At 38.8% G+C, this 21,515-nt stretch overlaps 1 long non-coding RNA gene across 2 annotated transcripts in view; it reads left to right on the top strand.

Moving 5' to 3' along the window:
• Positions 1–913: 913 nt before the first annotated feature.
• Positions 914–21,515, top strand: part of LOC106025755 (uncharacterized) — a 35,395-nt gene continuing 14,793 nt past the window's right edge. The window contains exons 1-6 of one of the 2 annotated variants that reach the window (XR_010050186.1): positions 914–1,034; positions 2,443–2,560; positions 3,622–11,758; positions 12,719–12,815; positions 18,290–18,407; positions 21,061–21,230. This is a non-coding gene — a long non-coding RNA (uncharacterized LOC106025755). The remainder of the gene's footprint in view (positions 1,035–2,442; positions 2,561–3,621; positions 11,759–12,718; positions 12,816–18,289; positions 18,408–21,060; positions 21,231–21,515) is intronic. The other variant, XR_010050187.1, reaches the window with a different exon arrangement.

The raw sequence follows: 21,515 nt of genomic DNA on the forward strand, positions 1-21,515 counted from the left end.
CAAAGTATTTCACTCAGTTTCTAATTTCATTTAAATGATTTTGGATAGTTTATATGATAACTATGGGAAAAATTTTACTTTCTTCCATCGGAAGAACTAGATATGAGGAGTGGCTAGGGAAGAGGAGATAGTAATTAAAAGATACAAAGTTTCAGGCAGGCAGACTGCTAGAGTAAGTTCTGATGAGTGCTGCAGCGTGGTGACTAACTAGTAGTAATGTTTTATATATTTTAATATTTCTCAAAGAGTAGATTTTTTTCTTTAAGAATTTTTTTTTGTGTGTGGTTTTGGGAATTGAATTCAGGGCTTTGCACGTATTAGGCTTGTGTTCTACTACACCCTTATCCTCTATTTCTAATTGATATGTAATAATTTTACCTATTCATGGAGTAACAGGGTGACGTTTCAGTTCATTTATGCAACATGCATTGTTCAGATCAGGGTAAAAGGCAGATTTACCACCTTGAATATTCATCAGTTCTTTGTGTTGAGAATGTCAAAGCATCTGTACTAGCTATTTCAAAATATCCAATTGATTGTAAACAGTGCATTTGAAATATCCTTAATATAAGGAAATGAGCATCTGATGATAGATATATTAAGTAGTCTGATGTAATATTCTAGCAGTCTGATGTATCATATTGTTGCAGTCAGGGTTTTGTAAGGGGAACAATTTAACATAGGACACATAGTTTATAAGATTATTTTATAACAGTCACCCAAAGAGTCAAATACAAGAGTTGAGGAAATCTATCCACACACTAAAGACCCAAAGAATCCTCCTGAGGGCTTGGATCCCATGGCAAGACTTTGTATGAATTCAGCTAAAGAGGTAGAGCCTATGATAATGCCCAACAGGAGCCCAGATGGAAGCCTAGAGGCCACAACAATGACTCATGCATTCTGATTCACAGATCTGTGCTGGGGAGGCTCAAAGGTCAGCAGTGGAAGCTAGAATGTCTGCGCCAGTGGGATGAAGGATCTGAGCCAGCAGGCTGAGGAATCTACGCTGGAGCCAGGAAGCAGAGCTCAAGGTAAACACCAGAGCTCTTCCCAAAAGTACCAAGCAGCTCTCTTCAGAGATAACAAGATCCTGAGCTCCCATGATAAGAAGAGCTGAGTTCATATCAGGAAAGCCAGTGTGATTTAACTTTCTCCAGGAGAACCAACAGCACCACCTCTTCCTCTCCAGTTCTCCTTTTTATGCTATTGGCAAGGATCCTCAGGTGGGCCTTTCACACCCTGCACCACCCAATTCAATTTAGTTGAGTGTTATAAATTGGCCACCAGTTGTCAATCCACCACTGTGACTATATCTTAGCATTACATTGTACCTGATAAATATATAGCATTATTTACTTGTCAGTTAAAAGTACTAGATAGATCAATGAACCAAATGTAAGAGTAAAATAGTAAAACTCCTAGAAGAAAACATTGGGGCAAATCATCTTGACCTTGGATTTAGCAAAGGATTCTTAGATGTGGTACGAGAGCACAGCATAAAAAGAAGAGACAGATAAATTAGATTTCATCAAAATGCAAGAGGCTTATACATAAAAATACACTAGCAGGAAAATGAACTACAGAATGGGAGACCCTGTTTACAAATCACATATGTGATGTTTCACATCCAGAATGTATAAAAATTTAACAGGGCAACAACAAAAAAGAAAAACAACCCAATTAAAAAATGGGAAAAGAATCCAAGTAGATATTTCTCCACAAAATATGCTCGACATTGCTAATTATTAAGGAAAAGCAAATCAAAATCATAAGTGAGGCTGGAAGTTGAGCTCAGAGGTAAGAGTGTGTACATAGTGTTTGTGAGGTCCTAGCACCCAAACCAAACCAAACCAAGTCAAAACAAAAATCAGGGATGTAAACAGATACTTGTCTGTTAATGTTCCCTGCAGCATTATTTATAATAGTCAAAAGATGGAAGCAACACAAATATTTAATAGATGAGTGTATAAACAAAGTCTGGAATATACATGCAAAGAAATGTTCAACCATAGAAGGAATAAAGTTCTGATATGTGTTACAACATGGATGAGCCAGTGCAATAAACTAGACACAAAAAGAATATCCTATAATTCCATTTACATGAAATTCCTAGAATGGGCAAATTCACACAAACACAGTGTGGATTAAGGTTTAAGGATTATGGGCTGGAGGGCTGGGAGAGGGCGAATGGGGAGTTACTGTTTAATGACTCCAGCCTTTCTTACTGAAGCCATGAAAAGGTTGGAGGTAGTGGTTATGGTTGCATGACACCGTGAAGGTAATTAATGCCACTGCATTGTACACTTAAAAATACCATATTTTGTATCACAATTTTTACCACAATAAAAAAATTTTTAAGTGCTGAATTAACCACAAGGCAGTCCCTTTCCCCACTCTCTTCGTTGTTCCTAATATAACTCATCCTTCATTCCTTTTCAGGTTCTGACTCTTTTTTTTAAAGCCCCGATTACGGTTCTGTCTAGGAATTCTCCTTTTCAGAAGCACACAGCAGAATGCTGAGCATGCCAGGCATGTTTAACATGCTGTGCTTGGGGCGGTGAGTAGACTCGACTTTTCTCCCTGTTTTGTTAGGCTTCTTAAGAATATAAACGTGTCCAGTCACAAGTTTTAGTGCTGCTGTTGACGCTCCCCTCCCCCAGCCTGGGTAGCCTAGTGAAAACCGCTATGGGGCGGGGAAGTAGGGAGACGCTGGTCACAGGATTCAAAGTTTCAGCTAGCAAGAATAAACTTGTGAAAACTATTGCATAGCAGAGTCACTATAACGACAATAACCTATTGTATATTTCAAAATTTCTTAAGAGTAGATTTCTCATGACTTACCACCAACATGATTAGCTAAAAAAAAAAAAAAATGTTTAAAAGAGATTGACAAATCTATTGTTTTATAATTCAGGTGAAACATTAGTAGTAGATTTTAACTTTGCTATTGTCCAGTTCTCTCCCAATTGGTTCTATCAGTTTGTACTCTTAACAGCAAAATGTGAAAATTCTTGTGTTCCGCGTATTTGCTAATATTTGGTATGGACAGAGCATTGTCTAGCTTAGGGTTGGGGAGTTTCAGTTTTTTGTATGTCTTTGGCACACACGCATGTGTGTGTATGTGTATGTGTGTTTGGCTTTTGAGATAAGGTTTTGCTTTGTAGTTTGGGCTGGCCTTGAACGCACAGCAGTCTGCTTGCCTGAGCCTCCTGAGTGCACCACCGTGCCTGGCTTTTTTTTTTTTTAAACTTTTTGAGATATAACACATTAACAGTGCTCAAATCAGACATCACATCTTGGTAAATTGTCATACAAAACTGAGCACGGTGGTGCACAGCTATAATCCCAGCACTCAGGAGTCTGAGGCAGGAGGACTATTTTGAGTTCAAGGCCAGCCTGGTCTACCTAGTGAGTTCAAGGCTACACTGAGCTACATGGCAAGACCCTGTCTCAAAAACAAAACAAAACAAAACAAAACAACAACAACAAAACAAAACAGAAACCCAAATTATCACACAAAGAGCACATAGCTACCATGCAAGCTAAGAATGTACACTGTCTGCCCACTTTTATGGGGAAGCAAATTGTGTCTCATTGTGGTTTTAATTTATTTCCCAGATTTCTAGTTTGGTTGAGCCTGCAGTTTCACGCTCACATTGACTCTTCTGTGAATGACTTCCTGGAGCCAGGTACTCTTTTAGGTCTTCACATGTAGCAGCTCAATCCATAGTGGTTTTATGTGCTGTGATGTTATCGGCCCCACTTTGCAGATGAGTAAGCTGAGGTCGTCGCATGCGTAATGATTGCCTGCAGTCACACGCTTGAGTGGTAAAGTCAGAATTTGAACCTGGGTAGTGTGGCTCAGGATTTGTTTTTGTGGTCAGAACACTGTTAATATGCAACTTCCTGTTAGTTATCTTTTACAGTATAACACATTTCTTCTAAACCTAGTATAGCAAAAAATTATTGTCTCATAGCTACAGAGTGTGAGAAATCTGGGAATGTCTTAGAGACATAATTGCTCTGTCATGGTTTTTCATAAAGTTTTGACAAGATGCTGGCTGGACTGATGCAGGCCTGACCAGGTCACAGAAACTGCTTCCATTAGAAAAGGATGCAATACTCAATCTTGGGAGAAATTTTTCCTCAAGTATTTCTTAAGAGAAATTCTTACACATTCTTGAAAAGTCATTGTTAGAATTTTGTAGTAGGGGTGGGGGGTTTAGCTCAGTGGCACAAGCACCTGCCTGGCAAGTGTGAGGTTGTGAGTTCGATCCCTGGCACCAAAAAAAAAAACAAATTTTTTTTTGTAGTATCCTTTGTTGGTAACCAAGAAAAAGTAGATGAACAAACAAAAATTAAGCAAGGAACAAAGTGTTGATAATAGTGACAATGCATAATATTACATATGATAGATAAATTCTACTAATATGGGAAAAATGTTTGAGTCTTTTTTTTTTTTAACTTTAACTTTTTATCGGTACTGGGGATTGAACTCATGACCACCTGCTTACAAGGCAGGTGCTTCTGCTGCTGAGCTAAACTCCCAGCCCCTTAATATGGGAAAAATGTAAGAAAATACTATATATTGCATGCTATATATACAAAGGTTGAGGGGTGAAGATTGAGGACAGGATATGTTATTAGGAGCATCAACTATATTTGTATTGTATTTCTTATAAGCGTTGTTTGTGTATGAGTTTTGATTGTACTACTCTGACACCTTTTCCCAAGGTATCATGGGAGGAAAGAATAAAGAAAGGTCCATAACTTATAAAGGATTATGTAACCATAAGTAGCTGTCAAGGTGCAAAGATCAATGGGCTCTGCAGTGAGTACCTGAGTTCAAATTCTGGTACTCTCCTACTTATTCCATTATTTACAGCCGATGGACCAGGGCAGTGTGGCTTAGAATTTGTCAGATGCTTTTGACTGATTTATAGTTGTGCTCTGATCTTGAGGCTCTGATTTGGCTAATTTCCCCTACGTGTTGTTGAAAAATAAAGTGGTCTTTGTTTCCCCTTTTCCATTTTTCCTCAGAGAAAACAACTTTAGAGGTCTTCATTTATAATTTATTTGATACACTAAAATTAGAAATGAGACATTTCTCTCTTTTGCTGTGAAAAGTTCCAGTCTTTAATAAAATGTTGATGTTTTCAGGAGACTATCCACTGGGGAAAACTTATTCAAGAATACAATTTTTGAATGAAAGACAAAATATGTAGCAAATAAAACATAATTAAGGAGACAATTTTACTTTTTCTTATATGACAAATTCTACTTTACTTCTCCTCTATGAGAAAGCCCTGGGAGTGTGACACTATTTCTTAAAAAAAAAAAAAAAAAGACTTAAGTACATTGTATCTCAGATCCAATCATAGGGCATTGCAGTTAATAAATGTAACAGACTGAAAACATCAACCATTTGTTATTAATCATATATTATTTTGTATTTAAAGAGTATGCTTAAATTTCACTTCAAATGTGTATGTTTCTTAAGTGTCTATGTTTAAAACATCATAACCGTATTTTTAGTATCTCTGAGGTCAGACTCTATAAGTTGTATCTTTTTTTTGCAACCCAGACCTAGAATTTGGTGGGTTTAAATGCTTGAGCGGAAGCACAAGTTGTATTAGCTAAGAAAAGACAGCACTTGCATGTGCACAGGTAGCTGATACTAACAATTTCTTTCTTATGCATATGATTGGGAGTCACAAGGACAGAGCCTTATCTTCCTGATGGGGGTGACAGCTGCCACTGTGTGATGTTCCTTCAGCACCATTTCACTATCTTGTTCCCTCTCCACCAGTTGTGTAATACTTTTAACTTCTGTTAATCAACAACCAATCACTCATTTGTTAAAAAAACAAACCAGTAATTTCAAGCTGTGGCTGTGAAGTGATGATTTTTAATTCATCCAATTATTTCTTCTGTATTTCTTAACGAGTATTTTTGTGTAAAATAGGGCCAGTTGGCTTTCCTGATACATACTTCATTTTAGAAAGTGAAGATAAATGTGTAATTCTCTGCAATGGTTACCAATTTTCTTTTTAAATTTTTTTACTATGGGGATTGAACTCAAGGCCTTCACTAGGAATAAGCTACATTTCAAAACTAGAATTTGGCTTAAAAGTTTCTTTAGATGGTAACGTATGAGTCACCCTGACTTTATCTTTTTTTCAGTATTACAAACTTTTTTTTTTTTTTTTGGTACCAGGGATCGAACTCACGACCTAGTAGGTGCTTATGCTGATGAGCTAAGTCCCTGGCAACTTTGGGGTTTTTATATAGTCAATGTTTATCATTTTAGGTATAACCATTACTCTTTTTGATGTTGTATGACCACAATTAGGCCAGTAAAATCCCTTTCAATTGACTCCTGTGGCCTTTTGTTGTCATTCCATTAATCTTTGGAAATTTTCTTGTTTTTGAGCATGACAAATTCGTCCCAGCTTACTCTGCCTCTTTCCTGCCCTACTTCTGTAATCTTCTCTTTCTCCAAGGAGTCCTGGTTTCTTTTTGTGGGGAATGGTACTAGAAACTAAAATAAGGATAAAAGTTTTTACTTTTTGCCATCTGTGTATATATATTAATTTTATTTTTAAGATAGGGTTTCACTATGTAGTGCAGACTGGCCTTGCACTCACTATGAAGCCCATTAAACTCACTGTGTAGCCCAGACTAGCCTTGAAGTCTTGGCCATCCTCCTGCCTTGGCCTCTATCCTCATCCTTCTGAGTGCTGGGATAACAGGCATGCACCACCACCATGCCTATCTATACTTTTTTAAATTAAAAATATATTTGGCCTGTTTTTACTTTTTGGCAGCAATGTTATTCTGAGAACCTGGTGTTATATTGTTAGAGATGAAAATTTCTTAAGTAAGTAGACAACATTTATTTCGTAAGCCTTTAGTTCAGTCTTAAGGATCAGTATGATTTCCTGAGTAGGTAATTATAAAAGTGCTCTGTGCATTACCCACCTCCATCCCCACCATGCAAGGAGTCTGTGCTCTGTGCCCTTCCTCGATGCAGGCTGGAAGACTGTGAGTTCATGCTCCTGGCTTCTGTCCTTGTCCCTCCAGACAGCTGGCCGGAAAAGTGTAAGACTAGAGGGAACCTCAAGACCCAGGACAGCAGCCTGGTGCACAGACACACACACCTTTAGAGGGCAAAGTAACCAGTGAGGCCAGTAACGTGGAAAATCTGAAGCAGCAGCAAGGAGACAGCGGTTGCATTTTGGAAAACTTCGCTAACAGAAGACCAGTCCCAGCCTAGGCATCCAGAGGCCAAGGTCGGCTCCATACGCAGCACAACTCTGGGATGGAACATGGACATTATCACTGTAAACACCAGGAGAAGGAAGGTTCTTGGGATAGCTATAGAGAACTAACTGCATCTGGAGAGGAGAGCATCCCTGAAGAATGGACATCTCCTTTCCTCCTTGAGAGAGGCCTCGGTGCTAGCGGTAGAGCTATATATCATGAGAAGTTGGTGGGCATCAATATAGAAAATAAAATAAAAGGAAAACGAGAAGGTGGTGAATGGCAAGCTGCAGGGCTGAGTGTTTCCTGACACCCCCAGCCACCCAGGACAGGCCTAGAACTCAATGAGATGGATGACACTGGAAGTCAAACACTGTAACTTTAAAATGATAACAACAAAAGGGAAAAAAACAAATGGAAATGGTTACAGAGAGAAAATGATCTCTCAGGTACAAAAAGAAGCGATGCTTAAAATTAAAGATATTAGAGAAGACACAAATAAAAGAATAGAAAAGCTTAGAAAAAGATGGAAACAAAAAATGCCCAACATAGGAGAGAAATGGAATCCATGAAACAGATCCAAACAGAGATCCAGGCAATTAAAACCTCCACTGAAAGTATATGCAACAGATGGAATGAAGGAAAGGATACAACTTCAGATCCTGAAGACAGAATTGCAGCTTGTGATCATGAAAAGAAAAATATCTCAGAAATAACAAGAGACCATGAGATAGCAATCCAACAGCCACAAGAAAAAGCAAAGAAGGATAAGACAAGATTGATTGGGGTCGGTGAGAAAGTTGTAGACAGCATAAACACCATAGCAATCATGAGTATATATGAACCTAATATGGCAGCACCCAACTATATAGGATAGTTATGGGTAGACACGGAAAATCAAATGAGCAATAACACAGTTGGAAAGGGAGATTTTGGTACCCCATGGTCACAGAGAGACAGATCAACTAGACAGAAAATCAGCAAAGAAATATCAGAGCCAAACCATACCTGTGAGCAAATGGGTGAAAAGGAAGAAGCCACAAACCAAGGCCCACAGCCATCAGGGGAGCATCAATGAACCATCATCCCTGTTTGTTCCCCACTCCAGAAACCCCAGATCAGAGGAACCCAGGTACCTTGTCCGGTCCACTACACCGAGGGACTGCCAGCCAGTGCAGGAAGCATGTCGAATGCAGAAATGGGCTGATTTGGAGGAGCACAGGAAAAAGTCAAAATGAAGGAGCAAAATACAATCTCAGACCTCCAGCTCTCATAAGAACAAGTTCAGGAGACACAGACATAGTGGAAATTAGAAGTTGAGTACTTGAAATTTCTGAAAAGATAACCATTGAGGTAAAAAAGCAACTTAATTCTTGCATTGTTTGGTTAATTTCACCTGCCTATGTCTGATGGTCTGGACAGTTATTTTGAAGAAAACAAGAGGCATTGTGATAGCCATTGTTAATTTCCCATTATTGTGTTTTGAAGCCCTATGTTGTTTTTATTGCTTGTTTTATTTTGTTTTGCTTTATTTGATTTTATTCTGAGTGATGGTCTGGGCAGTTATTTTGAAGATGAAGATATTATATGGTAGGCATTGTTGATTTTCTGTTACTGTGTTTTGAAGTCCTGTATCGCTTTCATTTTCTAAAAAATTGGCTTTATTTTGTTTGGTTTTATTCTTTTTTTAAAAAGTGCTCTGTGATCTAGTGCATTGGGAAATGCTATATATTTTTGGAAATCGATTCATGGAGGTTCACAAAAAAGACCTGAATAATAAATCCTAAAAAATTTTTTTCAGAACAGAACAGTTTTAAGCAACATAGTGTTTCACCACAAGATAACCTGACATAACAGTAGTTACCATAGTGTTTCTTTCCTTGAAATATTTGAGTGTAACTTTGTATACTATAACATCAAACATAACATGACAGTGTAAAACCATTCAAGAGAATGAAAGTATTACAGGGTATTTAGAACCAACTAACAGAAAACGAACAATGGTTTCTGTATTATCTCCCTGTCTATAAAAAATTGTTTATACTATCACATATAATAAAGTACAATAAGATACAACATGATAAAACCAATGGAGACAGAAGAACAAAAGCTTGATGGGACTTCAAAACAAGATGGTGTTAAATCAGCACTAACTATTGTATTGTCTTGTTTTCTTCAAAATAACTGTTCATACCATCACAGACAATAAAATCAAACAACCCAGAATAAAACTATTCAAATTAATGAATGAAAACATTATAAGGCTTCAAAGCAATATCATGGGGAATTATGATTACCACATACTTTTATGTATTCTTACCGTTCCTTACACTAAGGAAACTATTCGGTATTTATACATGTGAGTTTAATTTATTTTGCTTATGAGTATGCTCTCAAGTTGCGCCCATTTATTTATAATATCTCAATGTGATCATTCTTTATAGCTGAGTAATACTCCATTGTATAAAAATACCACAACTTTTTTATCCATTCCTCAGCTGATGGACACTTAGGTTGTTTCCAAGATCTGGCTATTACAAATTGTGCTGCTATAAACATGGGTGCACATATATCACTGTGGTATAATGTTTTCAGTTCTTCTGGAATATACCTAGAAGTAATCCTAAAATGTTTTGCAGAATCAGAAAATAGCTCTAGTTGTCTTTCAGTCTTTTTGTTGCCTTTGGTGTGTGACGCTCTCACCAGTCCTTCCCTGACCAACTTCATAATTAAACCCAACTGACTCCGGAAGGTCTTTTGTAATAAAAATGACATATATGCAAGGTTACACATAACATTAGCATTAGCTATTAAACATAACAGTAAAATGACTATTGTGATCTCACCTTTAACCCAAGAACTAGATTTTTACCAAAATTTTGTGTCTACCACTGTGTCCTTTCCCCACCCAAATCTCCATGTATTACCTGCACACTCACCTACAGTCTTGTCATTCTGTTGCTTTTTAAGCCGAAATACAGTTTTAGCACTAATATATAAGAACTGCATCATCCATTTTTGCTTGTTTTAAATACTAGATGTTCCTTAACTTATAATGGGGTTATATTCTTCCATACATTAACTGTAACTTGAAAATATTATAAGCCAATACTTCATATTATATATCTAACCTATTCACTATAGCTTAGTTACACTTACATTTATATGTGGTCAGACACTTACATTAGCTAACAGTTAGGTATAATCTTCTATGATAGTGTCTATTTTATTGTAAAGTGATGTATAACTCATGCAATTTATGGAACAACTGTATTCAAAACATGCTGGTAACATGGTCAGTGATACAGTGTTGGTTGTTTCCCATTGTGGTCACTGATTGTGACCAGGAGCTGTGGCTGGTTGCTACTGTCCAGCACTGAAAGGGAATATAGTGCTACATGTTACTAGTCCAGGAAAAGATCCATATGTAAAATTCAAAATATGGTTTCTACTGAATTCACATAATGTTTACATTATTGTATTATGACTTTTGTTGAGGGTTGGGAAAATATGCTGTTCTCTACTTTGATACAATATGTTTTATTTTATACTGGAAATGAAACTCACGACCTCCTGCCTGTAGGGCAGGTGTTGTGCCACTGAGCTGTATCCCTAGCCCAACAACACAACACGTCTGACTAGATTTGCAGGATTTTTTTTTTTCCTTCACACAAAGCAGTTCTTCAATAAAGCAGACACCAGCTGAGTGCATTACTATCAGCACAGGAGCTCCAAGGAGATCCCTAAAAGAGGAAATGGGGACCTCAGCTAGCACCCCCACCCCTCATGACCTAAGTTCATTGTCTGTCATCTCAGGAAAGTGTTTTGGGATGCAATAGTGCAAGGCACAGGAAGGCTTACTAGATGGAGCTCAACAGTAAGGAAGTGGGAGAAGGAGCTTCCGCTCAGGGCTGCTGAAGCGGGCTCTGATGGGGAAGTGGCGCCCCACAGGAGGAGGAGGAGGCCAGCCTTTGCTGATTAGCTGAGGCAGGCCAGGGGTTGACAGATCGTTTTCTCCACTTTTGCAAGGTGCTGCAGGAGAAGCCCTTACCCTTGAGGGATCAGGTCAGTGTTCATTTGAGATCACAGTTTCTGGTTGGGGCCCTCTGGATGTAGTGGAGGCTGTGATGGAAATCAAGGTTGCTGTAGGTTTAGAGTAGTGAGTGGAGACTTCTGAGTGTAGTTGAATGTACCTGAAAACCTCTTTTATTTGTTTATTTTGAAAAAGCGTCTTACCAAGTTGCTAAGTTGCCCAGGCTGTATGTGAATTTGGGATCCTTTTGCCTCAGCCTACCAGAATGCTGGGATTATAGGGGTGTGCCATCATGTCTGGACTGTGGTTTCCTTTTTTGTATTCTTCTGAACTATTCTTTTTTTTTTATTGTTTTTTTCTGAGCCATGATTTGGGAATAGACAGAAGAATAAAGTCTGGTTTCCTGGACTCCAGCAGCTGATACTAGACTGGAGGAGACACAAATTCAAGGAACTCAAAGTGAGTGACTACTTCTAACCTTCCTGTTTTCTAATTTTATTTAAAAAATTTTTGTTTTGGGGCTGGGGATTTAGCTCAGTGGCATAAGCACCTGCCTTGCAAGCAGGTGGTCGTTAGTTCGATCCCTGGTACCGATAAAAAATTTTTTTTTGTTTTAATGACATATTAATTGTACCTATAATGATGTTCAGTGTATATTTCCTTCTACAAATACAGCATATATTGATTCTCCCTCCCCCCACCAGTAGTCAGTTTTTAAATTTTTTTTTTAGCCATCTCACAGAGAATTCATAAAACAGAACCTGCAATACTTTTCTTCCTGGTCTGGCTTATTTCATACAACACCATATCCTTCAGTTCTATCCTTTTTGCTGCCGGTAACTGAATGTCACTCTTTTTTATGGTTGAATATTATACTGGTGTGTATATATACCACATTTTCTTTATCCACCCATCCATCTGTTGTTGGGAACCCACACTGATTTTATATTTTAGTTATGCTGACTAATGCTACAATAAACGTGGCATGAAGGTATCTCTTTGTCTTCTGACTTTATTTGCTTTGGATAAACTCAGAAGAAGGATAGCTGTGTCATATGATGGTCCTTCCTTCCTTCCTTCCTTCCTCCCTTCCTTCCTTCCTTCCTTCCTTCCTTCCTTCCTTTCTTCCTGTTTTCAGCAGTGAGGATTAGACTCAGAGCTTTCACACTGAACAACATTCCCAGTTGTTTGTTTTTATTTTTGGTGGTGATAGATAGTGAACCTAGGCCTTTGTACTGGGCTACATCCCCACCCCTTTATTTTTAGATTTTGAGGTAGGATCTTGCTAAATTACCCAGGTTGGGCTTGAACTTTTGATCTTCCTGTCTCAGCTTCCCAGTATGCTGGAATTACAAGAATGTGCCTCCATGCCTAGCTCTGATGTTTAGTTTCTTTAATGTCTATACTGTTCTCCAACAGGCCTGTACTGATTTACAGTCCCACCTACAGTGCAAGAATTTCTTTTCTGCACACCCTTGCCAGGATTTGTGTGTGTTTAATGGACATTCTAATTCAGGTGAGATGGTAGCTCTCTGTATTTTTTATTTGTACTTCCTTGCTGCCTAATGATATTGAGTATTTTTTTCATATATTTGTTGGCTATCTGTATTTCTTTTTAGAAGTATCTATTCAGCTCATTTGCCCATTTTAATTGGGTTATTTTAATAAAGTTTTATTGAGTTATTTATACATAGTGGATATGAACCCTCTATCTGATTAATAGTTGACAAATATTGACTGCAGATTGTTTGTGTATTCTGTTTCCTTTGCTGTACAGAAATGTTGTATGTGATGTAATGTTAATTTTTGCTTTTGCTTTTTGTGCTTTTGGGAGTTCCATCCAGAGAATCACTTACTGTAGCAATGTCTTGCAATATTTTCCCTATGCTTTCTTTTAGTGCTTTTAGGACTTACAGTTAGGTCTGTAGTCCATTTTGAATTGATTTTTTTGTACAGGGTAAGAGAGGTCTTCTGCATACAGATAGTTAGTTTTCCCAATACTGTTTGTTGAAGAAATTGCCTTCCTATAGTGTAAATTTTTGGCAGCTTTGTTAAGAAGTTGGCTATAGAAATATGGGTTTACTATTCTGTTTCACTGTTCTGTGAATCTTTCTTCCCCGGGCTGTGCTGTTTTGGCTAGTATGGCTCTGCATTAAGTTGTGAAATCAGGTATTGTGATGCCTTTACCTTTGATCTTTTTGCTCAAAACTGCTTTGGCTTTTGAGGTCTTTTGTACTTCCACATGAATTTTAGGGTTGTTCGTTATACTTCTTTGAAAAATGCCATTGGTATTCTGATGGAGATTGGATTGAATCTGTAGATGGCTTTGGTAATCTAGCCACTTTAATTAATACAAAGGGTAATTAAAATATGTGGTGAATGTTTCAATCAAAAGAAGTATTAAAGCTGGGCATGGTGATGCATGCCTGTAATCCAATATGTGGGAAGCTGAGGTGGGAGGATCGCCATTATTACTGTAAAAGACATGACCATTAATCTCCTTCAGAATACTTTCCTTCACTTTGAACAAATTTATTCTTTTAAAAAAATTCATATTAGTACATGTTTACAGTACATAATGATTACATTCATTGTGGGGCGTTGGTACATGTACATATTACATCTTAATTCTTTTTTTCAATTTTTGTTATTACCCTGACCTCAGGAGGAGTTTTGTAAAAAATATTTTTATGACTACATGTTTGTAGTCCATAGCGATCACATTCCTGGCGGGGAGTCAGTACATGTGCATAACACATCTGAATTCTTTTCTATCTCTTCCCTTCCTCCCCGTCTCTCGGTCCTCTTTTTGCCGCTCTGCAAGTCCTCCTTTGTGTCTTTAAGAAAAGTCCTCCTTTGTGTCTTTAAGAGGGGTAATAAAAAATAGAGGATTGCTGCCATCCAGCACAAAAGCAGTCTCATAAAAATGTTAGGGTGCGTCCTGACCTATTCACTGCATTTGGTGTCCTGTAACTTCTAGCTTTTTCCCAAAGCCAGAATGCCCAGAAGAGTAACTGTTCTGAATGAGTTCAGGACATTGAGGAGTCCCAGTGGCGCAGCTGCAGGCTTGGAAGAGGACTTTCAGAGCTGCTTCAAGGAGGGCACGAATGCCTGGACGAGGCTGATGAAGCAAGGGGAGTATACTGAGGGGATTCAGGAGACCTGTCTTTCAGTACAGAAAATTTTGTAAAAATGTAAACATTCACTGTATTTTTCAACTGCACTGCATAATGTTAATTTTCTTCAATGCATAAACAAGGAAATTTTTTCCATTTTCTTTGTGTTTATCAGTGTTTTAACTTTTCATTTTAGGAGTCTTTCATTTTTTTGGTTAAATTTTTTGCTAGGTTTTATATTTTCATATTTTATTATTTTGGCACTGTTGTGAATGGCATTGTCTTGATTTCTTTCTGTCAGCTTCATTACTGGTGGATAGAAAAGCTCCTGCCTTCTGTAGGCTGACGTTGTGTACTGCTCCTTTACTGACTGGTTATCACTTCTGACAGTCCTGGTGGAGTTGTCTGGATTTTATATGAACAGAATCATAATCTGCCAACAGGGATGGTTCGCTGTCTTCCTTTCCTGTTTGTGTATCTCTGCTTTTTGTCTCTTGCCTAATTGCTCTGGCTCAGACTTCAGTACTGTGTTGAATAAGGACCTCGACAGCGGACACCTTTTCTTGCTCCTGATCTCACAGGAACTGCTTTCAGCTTCCCTGGATTTTGTATCCTGTTGGGTGATTTGTCTGATTTTTTTTTGTCACAGGGCGAGTTCCATAGTTTTCTTTTGGTTTAACATTTTCCTGGACTGGCTTTAATCAAATGATGTAGGCTATCAATAAATATTAGAAATCAATGATAATAATAAAAACAACATGTTGTTCATCTCAAAGCTTTTAAACACCTGGGACTCATAGAACCCTGGGTTATCAGTAAATCATAAGCGAGAAGCAAGATCAGAGGGAAAATTATGGGGTTTTAAAAAATTCTGATTTTTAAAATTGTTGTTGCAATTTTATTTTACTTTGTTTATCTTTTTGTTTGTTTGTTTTGTTTTGAGATGGGGTCTCACTGTGTAGTTCAGGTGGGCCTTGAATGCTCTTCTGTAGCCCAGGCTGGCCTCACGCTCGCAGTGATCCTCCTTCCTCAGTCTCCCAAGTGCTGGAATTTCAGGTGTGTCCCACCATGCCTGGCATTACTTTATTACTTTTTAAAAGCTCAAAACCTCTGCAAGGGAAGAGAGATTTCCTTTTGCCATCTGTTTTAGCTAGGTTCATAGGTGAGAAAGAGTAACCTGACCTGGGAACCTTCATTAATGAAATGAAGAACCAAAGGGACAGGCAAACTTGTATATTTTTAAGCTTAGCTTTCATGAAAGCTGGAAGCAGGATTGGGCAAAGGGATGTGATCTAATGCTGGTAAATTTGGGGGAAGTTAGCAAGGTCTGTTTGCTCAGATTCCATGTCTGTCCCTGAGTCTGCAAGGAATTTTCCTTTCCTCTGTGTAAGGAGTCTCCTTCCCAATAGGAACTTATGACCTGCTTCAGGGGAGGAAGGTAAGAAAGAGTGACTGTCTTTGCTTCTGCTTCTTTCGCAAATGCCAAGGGTCATATGTTGGGATAGCGTGTCCTGAACTTCATCCCTCACTGTACTAATTTGAATCGTCTTATCTATATTTTATTTCATATTTAAATATATATTTATAAATATAGACATGTAATATAAATAACATGTATCTCTATATAGTCTCTGTCTGTCTGTCTCCTTTTTGAGAAAGATCTTATTAGTTCAGGCTGGCCTTGGACTCACTATATAGTCCAGGATGGCCTTGAACTTGTGGTGGCAATCCTCTTGCCTCGGCCTTCCTCATATTGAGATTATAGTCATGTGTCACCACACCCGATAAAATACGGACTCTTTAAAAAGTAACCATAATACAATTACCATATCTCAAAATTTAGTAGCAACTTCTTAATATTTTCAAATATTCCAACAAATTTTACTGATTTTATCATTTTACTTTTATCTTTTACTTTTATGGTTGGTCTGCCTGAATCAAGAATTTTTGAAAGGTCTATGTTTTACTGTTGGTTGGGGTACCTCTTAAATCTTTTTTAATGTACAAGGTTTCTAGCATGCTCTGTATTTTGCCTTGTAATTTATTTGTTGAAGAAACTAGATATTTCTCCAACAGAGTTTCCCACTGTCTGGACTTTGCTGATGGCTTTTGTATGATTTTTAAACTGTTCCTCTGTTCTTTGTACAACCATGAAACAGATGGTTAGATCCAAAGATGTAAGCTTGGGGTTAGGGAAGAAATACCTTATAATCTTTTTTTTTTCTAGAGACATGAAAAGCTCAGTTCTCTCTGTTTCTGTGGTGTGAGTAGCCCTTGATTATTACCTTGAAGTATTAATTCATTAGAGGTTGCATATGCTAATACCGTTTGTCTAGTGTTGTTTCTGATGGCTTAGCCAAAATCCCTTGAAAGAAAAATTTCTCTTATCAACATTGTAGTTTCCCAGAAATGCAGTTTGTACAGGGAAGGCAGGATAAATGCTGGAACACTGGGATCTTTCCTTTATTAGCAGTTTTTAAAGAATTTAAACACTGAAGATTTTAGGGGCTATAGTACTTCTTTTGCATCTAGTTTTGTTTTCCGCTTTACTTTCTCCTTTTTCCTGCCCAATACCTCTCTCTCCCCCCCTCTTTCCTCCCAACTTCATGGTGCTTTGGAGGAAGAATTGCAGTCATTACACTACAGTACAAATGACTAGCACAGTATTTTACAGTGTGACTACTCAGAGATATTTTTTATTTAACGGCAGTGTCTTAAATTAGACAAATGGAGGTTCTTGGATAAGAAAAGCATCTACTATTATGTACCAGCTACTTTAGTAAATGATTTACATTTTTTTCTTATGTAATATCCACAACAAGTCAATAAATAGACTGTTCTATTATTCCCATTTTACAGATGTGGAAAATAAGTCTCATATTGTTTCAATAACTTGCCAAATAAAACATAACAAAGGTAAAACTAAAGCCTGAGGTTATCTGGCTTGTCAGATACCTCATTCTGGAAGTGCATCCTGTTGCATCTGTTTCATATACTTTCAAGGATTTTGCACAAGAAGAAAAGAGTTTAGGGATTTCCCAATCTTGAGATCATCCAGTACAATCCTAACTGTATGTCGTTGTGCAAGCTATCCTCCTGCTTCAGCCTCGCAGCTAGAATTACAGACATGCATCTCTATGTCTGGTTGTTGTTTATTTAATGATGTTGGGGGTTGAATTTAAGGTTCCTGCATGTGAGGTAGCACTCTGCCACTGAGCCATACCCCTTACCATGGTTTTATTTTAATTCTTGAATTGGGAAACATTTTATTCCGTAAAATAAAGTAAACATTCTGATGGGCTGAGCAGAAAAGGTTGGTTTTATAGTTAGAGAGGGCTCAGAAAAGCAGGAACAAAAGGACAAAAAACCCAGATTCTTCATTTCAAGCTGCTTCTTTGTAAGTCAGAGGTAGGGAGACAGAACGGTAGGTAAGTAACTGATTAATATCAGGTTCTTTTATGCAAGAATCAAAGCAAAAGGATCTTTACTATCATGCAAAACAAAGTTGGCCTGTTTGGAAAATTTGGTGTTTGTCACTGTGAGTCTTATTTCTCTGAAATTCAGATCAACAGCTTAGTTCAGTTTGGCAATGTGGGTCTCCCACCTTAATGACTTTTGATTTTTTTAAAATGGTGAAAACATGTATTTTTAGAATCGGTCACTTGGAACCAGTTTAGATGGTCCCAGTTTTGTTGACAACACTGAAAGTATCATAAGCAGGCGCTAACTGTCCAAGACCTCCTTCTTCCACCAGGTCTGCCCAGGGTGTTGCCCTTGGTGGCATCAGTGTCACAGAGCTGCTTTCACAGCCTGTTGGATCTGGTGCGTGTCACTCTCGATGTCCAAGGGCGCTGTCTTGTGTCTTCTCTCACAGCAGATTTAGTGGTCGGGAAATTTGATGTGGTGGTTAGACGCCTTTCTCCTGGGGATCCTCTTCTGACAGAATCTGGGCTGCCTGCAGAGCCACAGGGTGAATTTGGGGTCCCTAGAAGGTGAGTGACCTGGATGCCTTTCACCCCTTTGTTCTCAGCCTTCAACACCTTTTTCACTTTGGCTTTGGGAGAGGCAGGAATGTCTTTCTTTCTTTTTATTCTTAGCTGATCTATTGAGGTTTACAATAGGAGCTTGGTCCAAAACAGTGGCCTCTTGTAACTTTTCTTTTTTCTTTTGTTTTGTTTTGGTCCTGGGAACTGAACTCAGGACCTTGTGCTTGCCAGTCAGGCACTATGCGGCTGAGTCATATCCCTGGCCTGCCTCCTGTAACTTTTATCTTTGAGTTAGTTTTCCTTAAATTTTTTTCAGCTTTACTGAGGTATCACTGACAAAACAGTGTTCGGGTAAGAATGATCTGAAATATGTACACAGTGTGAAAAGATTGCTATAATCAATTAGTTAACATACCTACTCCCTCACAGTTACCTTTTCTCTGTTTTTGTTGTATTTTGTTTTTGTGCGTTTAATAACATTTACAAACTACTCTCTTAGAATGTTTTGAGTGAACAATAGAGTATTGTGAACTAGCGTTAGTTACCCTGGTGCCCATTAGGTCTCTGGAACGTCCCCATCTTAGCAGTGAAAGTTTGTCTGCCTTTACTCACATGGCTGTCGTTTCTGACTCCTCTCACCTGGCAACACTTTTCTACCTCAGTCTCCTGGGTATTGGAATTGCAGGCATCTGCCAACTCTTGTAGTTTAAAAAATGAGCCCCTATCCCCCCAACCTCGAGTCCAAAAATGGGGCAAGACATGTTTTTAAAAGCAGCGCTGATTTATTTTATCCTGGGCCCAGTGACACAGTGCAGTTGGAGTTTGCGAAAGCTGTGTGTCTCCTCAAAACTTTCTAGACTTTTTGTAGAAAGCATGGTTTATGAAGTAAGGGGTTATGGGCGTGGATCAGGATCTGCCAAGGAATGAGGAAGACCTTTGTTTCCCTTTGCAGAGGACAGAGAAGTCTCACAGGAATTAACAATCCTTTGTCAGCTTATTTTAGCACTCAATTTTAGATAACATCTGTCATTTGCAGAGGGCAGCAATGGTTAACATATCATAGGGGAGCATTGATTAACATATCAATCAGGTCAACCAGAAAAATGACACATACAGAACAGTATGATGAGTTACAGGTACTTTGGTCTTATAACTTAGGCATAACACAAACATAACGAAGCTCTTTTTGCTAGAGTACAGCACCAACATGCCCAGTAAATTTGACTTTTTTTAGATTCCACATGCAAGTGAGATTTCCCTCAGAGGACCTGCCTGACTGCTTCTTGATATTCAGTTCTTAGCTTGAATGTCACCTCTCAGAGACTCTCTGACCATTCTGTTTAAAGTACCCACATCCTACTTCCTAATCACTCTTCTCCAGTTCTGTTTTTGCTTTGTTTTTGTGAGACAAGGTCTCTCATGCAGTTCAGGCTGGTCTTGAATTCACTACATATCCCTAGCTGGCCTCACATTCATGGCGATCCTCCTGCCTCAGCCTCCTGAGTGCTAGGATTACAGGCATGCACCAGCATGCTTGGCCAAATCTTTTTTTTTTTAAGCTTTTAATTACTGTTTGAAAATACCTTCTGTTGTTTACTACTAGAATGTAGGGAGAAAGGACACATAGATCAGTTTTGCTTACTGTTGAGATTCTGATGTCTGGCACCATTGGGATTCTGATGTCTGGGACTCGGGTAGAACTCTGTACAGTGCATGAATCAGTTGAGGAAGACTTGGCTCATTTCAGTTGGTAGGGTGATAGAGTTTTTGGCTCGGCTAAAAAGATAAGAAATATGAAATAAAAGTGGCCTTTATTTTAAGAATTTGGAGAGAGACTCCACGACCTCTGGGGTCTGGCATTCTCTCTGCTGGACACGTAGTGTGGGGGCGTATATATAGCTTAGGTTTGGGGTGGTGCCTAAGGGGCATTACTGATGCACAGGTAGCCCATTGGAATTTATTTTGGGCCATAGGTAAATTGACTAAGGGCGGGAAAGGTGACCTCAAGATAGAGCCCCTTGATTCTGCCTCCCAGCCTCCCACCATCGCAGCTTCCCATCCAGGGCAAAATCCTTTCAGAGGGAGGCCATCCTCACTACCTGACTTCCTCCCTACTGACTCCAGGTAGGTACAGGAGCTTCCATGGCCATGACAACCTGAGCTTCTATCTATGAAAGTTGGGGTTTTATTTTTTTCATTTATAAAGCATAGCTTGACAGAAATGGCCAGAGCCTAGATGATTTATTTTCGAAAAGAAACCCATTTGCTTGAGCTTGGCCTTAACTTTCGTTCCCTGTGCACCTCAAAATTCCTGTTACAATCTCAGCTCCCAGTGCGGCCCCTGGGAGATGGTTAGGTTGTAAAGGCAGAGCTTCTCTGAATGGTATCGTAAAAGGGGTATCATTGCCTGGGGATGTAGCTCGGTGATAGAGTGAGGGCTTAGAAAGCACGATTCAATCCAGGGTACAGTGATACTAGTGTTCTTATAAAAAACACCCCCAAGAGTTGCCTCTTCCTTCTCCTGAGTTAGGACATGTCAATAAGGGCCATCACCTAATCCACTGGCACCTTCATCTTGCAGTGCCCAGCCTCCAGCACTGTGAGCAGTAGATTTCTGTGGTTTACAAACCTCTCAGTTTGTGCTATTTTGTTATAACAGCCCAAGAGGATGGAGAAAGGGCATCCTTCAAATCTTCCTTGGTGTGAATATGGTATGCCTCTGGATAAGAAAGAAGAACCAAAAGTCTCATGGACATTCTTCCAAAGTTGGACAGCAAATGTGCCTGAAGGCCTAGAAAACTGGCCTTCTGTCATGGCCAACCCTGTCATGTAAGTGTTGGCGTTGATCAGCCAGTGGCTTGGGAGACAGTTTAAAGAACAGTGTAGCATGTGGTCCCACTGCTGCAGGCAGCTGAGTTAGTTAGAAATATTATAGGCAGTGAGACATGGCTAGGTCCTCAAAGAAGCCAGTTCCAAAGCCCAGATACCTTGCAACTGTCAGGGAGACAGATACCTCCTGCTATGGGCCAGGCCTCAAGACAAAAGATCAAACAAAAGCATCCACATCCTAAGGACTGATATTCTAATTAGTTCCCTATCACTTTGAGGAAGTCA

Source organism: Cavia porcellus, unplaced genomic scaffold, assembly GCF_034190915.1.
Source record: "Cavia porcellus strain 051 isolate PalLab524CR breed Dunkin Hartley unplaced genomic scaffold, mCavPor4.1 scaffold_10, whole genome shotgun sequence".
Lineage (NCBI taxonomy): Eukaryota > Metazoa > Chordata > Mammalia > Rodentia > Caviidae > Cavia > Cavia porcellus.